General features: G+C 44.4%; 1 long non-coding RNA gene across 1 annotated transcript in view; it reads left to right on the top strand.

Annotated features, from left to right (window-relative positions):
• The window catches only part of LOC121376849, a 4,271-nt gene extending 3,758 nt beyond the window's left edge, over nt 1-513 (top strand). Inside the window, exon 4 of the long non-coding RNA XR_005958538.1 lies at nt 424-513. This is a non-coding gene — a long non-coding RNA (uncharacterized LOC121376849). The remainder of the gene's footprint in view (nt 1-423) is intronic.
• Nucleotides 514-6,545: the final 6,032 nt, after the last annotated feature.

Here is a 6,545-nt window from a genome sequence, read left to right as displayed (position 1 = left end):
CAACCAGAGAACTTTCGCCGTGAAATAACTGCGTACTAATGTTCAACCAGTGAACTCTGGCCGTGAAATAACTGTGTACTAATGTTCAACCAGTGAACTCTGGCCGTGAAATAACTGCGTACTAATGTTCAACCAGTGAACTCTGGCCGTGAAATAACTGCGTACTCATGTTCAACCAGCGAACTCTGGCCGTGAAATAACTGCGTACTAATGTTCAACCAGTGAACTCTGGCCGTGAAATAACTGCGTACTAATGTTCAACCAGTGAACTCTGGCCGTGAAATAACTGCGTACTAATGTTCAACCAGCGAACTCTGGGCGTGAAATAACTGCGTACTAATGTTCAACCAGCGAACTCTGGTCGTGATTTAATTGCGTACTAATGCTCAACAAACTCTAATTCTACCTTTCTCCTGTTTCCAGATATCCGTCTGCTTGGCGTATTAGTACAAAACGACACACCAGACGAAGACCACGACTGTGACAGATTTAAAATAAACCTCGTTAAGCCTCGATTGCTGTGTTTGTATTTCCCACTTTCACTCTTTTTATTTGTTTTGGCTGCGCGGAGAATCGATGACCAGCATCGCTAACCGTTCATAGCCTATTACTAACCCTCTACCGGTCCAACCGGGGGTGGAGGGTCAGAGGCGTAGGGGGGGGGGGGGGGGGGGGTAGTCGATGACCAGTATCGATAAATGTTCACAGCCTATTACTAACCCTCTACCGGTCCAACCTGGGATGGGGGGTCAATGGCGTAGCGAGGGTGGGAGGGATCAATGACCAGTATCGTTAACCGTTCACAGCCTATTACTAATCTTCTACCGGTCCAACCGGGGGTGGGGGGTGGCGGTCAGAGGCGTAGCATAGAGGCGAGGGCGAGGGCAATGCCCCCATCACACCTTGTTGTTTAATGTATTAAATTTTATAAAATCAAACATACATACTGGCATACGTACATACATACATACATACATACATAGTGTGGGTTGACCCCCAATAGTGGGATCACTCTTCCCCCCACCCCCCCCCACCCCATATATAAAATCCTACACCAGTGAGAGGACTATAGGTTTTCTCTCCGTCCTTCTGTCTGTCTGTATGTGTGTGCGTGCGTGTGTACCTTATATAATTTTCCGAACTTTTTGTCGAAATTCCTTCAAATGTTGGGCTGCAATTTTTAGTACAGCTTTATCATGTACTGTTACACACCATGTTTCACTTTGATAGCTTTATCATGTACTGTTACACACCAAGTTTGACTTTGACAGTTTAATCATGTACTGTTACACACCAACTTTGACTTTGATAGCTTTATCATGTCCTGTTACACATCGTTTGACTTTGATACCTTTAATATGTACTGTTACACATCAAGTTTGATTTTCATAGCAATTTACTAATTTTACACAGAAATATGGACCTTGATCTTAGGAGATACGAAACATTGTTGGACCCTGTAGGGGACATGGACTATTTTAGCAATACTCTTGGAATACTTCTTACTACTATACTCTGTCAAAAAAGAAACGCATAGGCGACAGGGAAAGAAGAAAAGTGTTTGGTTTTACAAAATATGTTTGTTTTTTTGTACAATGTTGCTGAATGACTATGTTTGTTAATGTTCCTGGAAAGGGACAGGATGCTCAAATGCACCCTAAATCAAATTTAACGCATGTGTGACAACTGCAGGAAATCGGCGTGAAATGGTCAGATTTTGGCGAATACACGTGAAACTCGGGGGAAAGATAGGGGTAGTGATGGTTATTTAAGGCTGCAATGCTCGCAATGATGCCTCATTTCCATTTCGACGTAGACGAATTACAACATGCCAGGACTAAGCCTGCCGAATCGAAATATTTGCAATAGTCCGCCTCCAGTTAGGTGAATCGCAATCAGCAGTTGCACGTCATATGAACATCCACCAGAGCACCATTTTACGTCTCTGGGACAGGTACCAGCAGTTTCAATCAACTGAAGACCGGCCCAGAAGTGGAAGACCTCGCATAACAACTGCAGCACAAGATCGTTACATCCGGGTTCTGCACTTGCGTCACCGAACTGCCACACCAACGGACACTGCTGGATGCATACCTGGTTTGAGAAGGGTGTCTGCACAAACCATTCGGAACCGACTTCGAGAAGTTGGTTTACGGGCTAGGAGACCATATGTTGGCCCCGTCCTGCGATGTCAACATCGACATTTACGTGTTCGCTGGTGAACGAATGTATAGGGGTGGAACTTCGGAAACTGGCGGCGAGTATGGTTCAGCGACGAGTCACTTTTCCTTCTACAGCGACGTGATGGACGACAACGTGTTTACAGACGCCGCAATGGACGTTTTGCCAACAACTGCGTCGCCCAAGTTGACATATTCGGTGGAGGGAGTGTCATAATGTGGGGAGCCATCTCATACACCGGCAGAAGTGAACTTGTGTTCGTACAAGGCAACCTGACAGCTGTACGCTACCGGGATGAAATTCTTCCCATTGTGTTTTACAATTTTGAATCGACAGACAGAACTCGTTCAGCAGGACAATGTCAGGCCGCATACGACGCGTGTAACAATGGATTTCCTAAAGAATGAGAACATCAAGTTGCTGCCATGGCCATCGAGATCGCCAGATCTCAACCCCATTGAACATAATATGGGACGTACTGGACAGACGTGTACGCCAGCGTGACTCGGAGCCTCAGACGCTTCCGCAAATGTCACATGCACTGCAGGAAGAATGGGCTAGGAGTCCGCGTGTCCGGATTCAGAGACTCATTCAGTCTATGCCAAGGAAATGTCGCGCAGTGATTGCTGCTGCTTGTGGCCACACAAGGTACTGATTTCAGCGCCCTCGTGCGACGCTGTTTGCAGACGAAATCGACTCCACTACCGTCAGTCCATAGCAAGAACATTTGTCAGATACCCATGTCAAATTTTACTGTGATACGATCATAAATAACGAAATTATGCCACTTTGTATTAAAAAGATAATTTCATGAATATTTCGGCTATGCGTTTCTTTTTTGACAAAGTATATATACCTGTCAACAAAAAATATTGGGGGTGAAAAAAGAAATATTTTCGGGGGTTTTTCAGTTAAAAATGGACAAATTGTCAGACATTTATTTTCTTCATACCCAAAATTGTGTAAATGAAAAAGAAAGAAAATTGTTTTGTTTTTTACAATATTGTTCAACACGGTTCGATAGGAGACATATATTTCTCTTGTTAATTGTTATGCAGTTTTTAACGATTAATATGTTTCATTATCTGAAAGCTAGGGACCTGTAACGTATAACAACCTACTCATCGACGTACGATCGACTTGGAACATGTTGTCACATGGAGCGGATTTGGTGCGACAAGCGCCTTGACCGAATTATCAACGCCCTCCACTGATTTTCAATAACGAAAATGGTTCATTCGATACAGGACCGGTGCGCGTTTCCGGCCAATGGTGGAGGGATTGTGCTTAGCCTCCAATTACGTTTTATATACAAAAATCAAACACTATACAAATTAAACCCCGAGATGTGTATGCTATTTTCTGGAGTAAAAAACCCCAATATAAATGAGATTTTCAAGGGGGCAACTACCCCCTACCCCCCGGAGGGTACAGCCCTCATATATGCATGGTATAAAATAATCCCCCAATACTTATATCTGTTTAAATACAGGGGAATTCTACAAACATGTTGATCTTCATTCTCTTTTGTACAAAATATCGTGATAAACACAGCACATTTCCACGAAAACGGTCATGTTTCTTATTAGTAGAACAGATATACACTCTTTGTATACATTTTGAAACAGGAACCAATAAAGTGAGACCAATTCTCGATCGGTTTAAGCGTGTAACTCTGGCAAGGTACGGAATGCAGTATACTACACGAAATGGTACCCTGGCTATAGGTATAAGTGGGTAACTCTGGCAAGGTACGGAATGCAGTATACTGCACAGAATGGTACCCTGGCTATAGGTTTAAGCGGGCAACTCTGGCAAGGTACGGAATGCAGTATACTACACGAAATGGTACCCTGGCTATAGCTTTAAGCGTGTAATTCTGGCAAGGTACGGAATGCAGTATACTACACAGAATGGTACCCTGGCTATAGGTTTAAGCGGGTAATTCTGGCAAGGTACGGAATGCAGTATACTACACGAAATGGTACGTCGGCTATAGGTTTAAAAGGGTAACTCTGGCAAAGTACGGAATGCAGTATACTACACAGAATGGTACCCTGGTTATCGGTTTAAGTGGGTAACTCTACCAAGGTACGGAATGCAGTATACTACACGAAATGGTACCCTGGCTATAGGTTTAAGCGGGTAATTCTGGCAAGGTACGGAATGAAGTATACTACACAGAATGGTACCCTGGCTATAGGTTTAAGCGGGTAATTCTGGCAAGGTACGGAATGCAGTATACTACACGAAATGGTACGTCGGCTATAGGTTTAAGAGGGTAACTCTGGCAAGGTACGGAATGCAGTATACTACACGAAATGGTACCCTGGTTATCGGTTTAAGCGTGTAACTCTGGCAAGGTACGGAATGCAGTATACTACACAGAATGGTACCCTGGCTATAGGTATAAGTGGGTAACTCTGGCAAGGTACGGAATGCAGTATACTACAGAGAATGGTACCCTGGCTATAGGTTTAAGCGGGCAACTCTGGCAAGGTACGGAATGCAGTATACTACACGAAATGGTACCCTGGCTATAGGTTTAAGCGGGTAATTCTGGCAAGGTACGGAATGCAGTATACTACACGAAATGGTACCCTGGCTATAGGTTTAAGCGGGTAACTCTGGCAAGGTACGGAATGCAGTATACTACACGAAATGGTACCCTGGCTATAGGTTTAAGCGGGCAACTCTGGCAAGGTACGGAATGCAGTATACTACACAGAATGGTACCCTGGCTATAGGTTTAAGTGGGTAACTCTGGCAAGGTACAGAATGCAGTATACTACACAGAATGGTACCCTGGCTATATGTTTAAGCGGGTAACTCTGGCAAGGTACGGAATGCAGTATACTACACGAAATGGTACCCTGGCTATAGGTTTAAGTGGGTAACTCTGGCAAGGTACGGAATGCAGTATACTACACGAAATGGTACCCTGGCTATCGGTTTAAGTGGGTAACTCTGGCAAGGTACGGAATGCAGTATACTACACAGAATGGTACCCTGGCTATCAGTTTAAGTGGGTAACTCTGGAAAGGTACGGAATGCAGTATACTACACGAAATGGTACCCTGGCTATAGGTTTAAGCGGGTAACTCTGGCAAGGTACGGAATGCAGTATACTACACGAAATGGTACCCTGGCTATAGGTTTAAGCGGGTAACTCTGGCAAGGTACGGAATGCAGTATACTACACGAAATGGTACCCTGGCTATAGGTTTAAGCGGGCAACTCTGGCAAGGTACGGAATGCAGTATACTACACAGAATGGTACCCTGGCTATAGGTTTAAGTGGGTAACTCTGGCAAGGTACAGAATGCAGTATACTACACAGAATGGTACCCTGGCTATAGGTTTAAGCGGGTAACTCAGGCAAGGTACGGAATGCAGTATACTACACGAAATGGTACCCTGGCTATAGGTTTAAGTGGGTAACTCTGGCAAGGTACGGAATGCAGTATACTACACGAAATGGTACCCTGGCTATCGGTTTAAGCGGGTAACTCTGGCAAGGTACGGAATGCAGTATACTACACAGAATGGTACCCTGGCTATCAGTTTAAGTGGGTCACTCTGGAAAGGTACGGAATGCAGTATACTACACAGAATGGTACCCTGGCTATAGGTTTAAGCGGGTAATTCTGGCAAGGTACGCAATGCAGTATACTACACGAAATGGTACGTCGGTTATAGGTTTAAGAGGGTAACTCTGGCAAGGTACGGAATGCAGTATACTACACGAAATGGTACCCTGGCTATAGGTTTAAGCGGGTAATTCTGTCAAGGTACGAAATGCAGTATACTACACAGAATGGTACCTCGGCTATAGGTTTAAGCGTATAACTCTGGCAAGGTATGGAATGCAGTATACTACACAGAATGGTACCCTGGCTATAGTTATAAGTGGGTAACTCTGGCAAGGTACGGAATGCAGTATACTACACAGAATGGTACCCTGGCTATAGGTTTAAGCGGGTAATTCTGTCAAGGTACGAAATGCAGTATACTACACAGAATGGTACCTCGGCTATAGGTTTAAGCGTGTAACTCTGGCAAGGTACGGAATGCAGTATACTACACAGAATGGTACCCTGGCTATAGGTATAAGTGGGTAACTCTGGCAAGGTACGGAATGCACTATACTACACAGAATGGTACCCTGGCTATAGGTTTAAGCGGGTAACTCTGGCAAGGTATGGAATGCAGTATACTACACGAAATGGTACCCTATCTATAGGTTTAAGCGGGTAATTCTGGCAAGGTACGGCATGCAGTATACTACACGAAATGGTACCCTGGTTATCGGTGTAAGAGGGTAACTCTGTCAAGGTACGAAATGTAGTATACTACACAGAATG

The sequence above is a fragment of the Gigantopelta aegis genome, chromosome 7, assembly GCF_016097555.1.
Source record: "Gigantopelta aegis isolate Gae_Host chromosome 7, Gae_host_genome, whole genome shotgun sequence".
Classification (NCBI taxonomy): domain Eukaryota; kingdom Metazoa; phylum Mollusca; class Gastropoda; order Neomphalida; family Peltospiridae; genus Gigantopelta; species Gigantopelta aegis.
The sequence above is the reverse complement of the archived record's forward strand: the minus strand, read 5'-3'. Positions and strand labels throughout refer to the sequence as shown.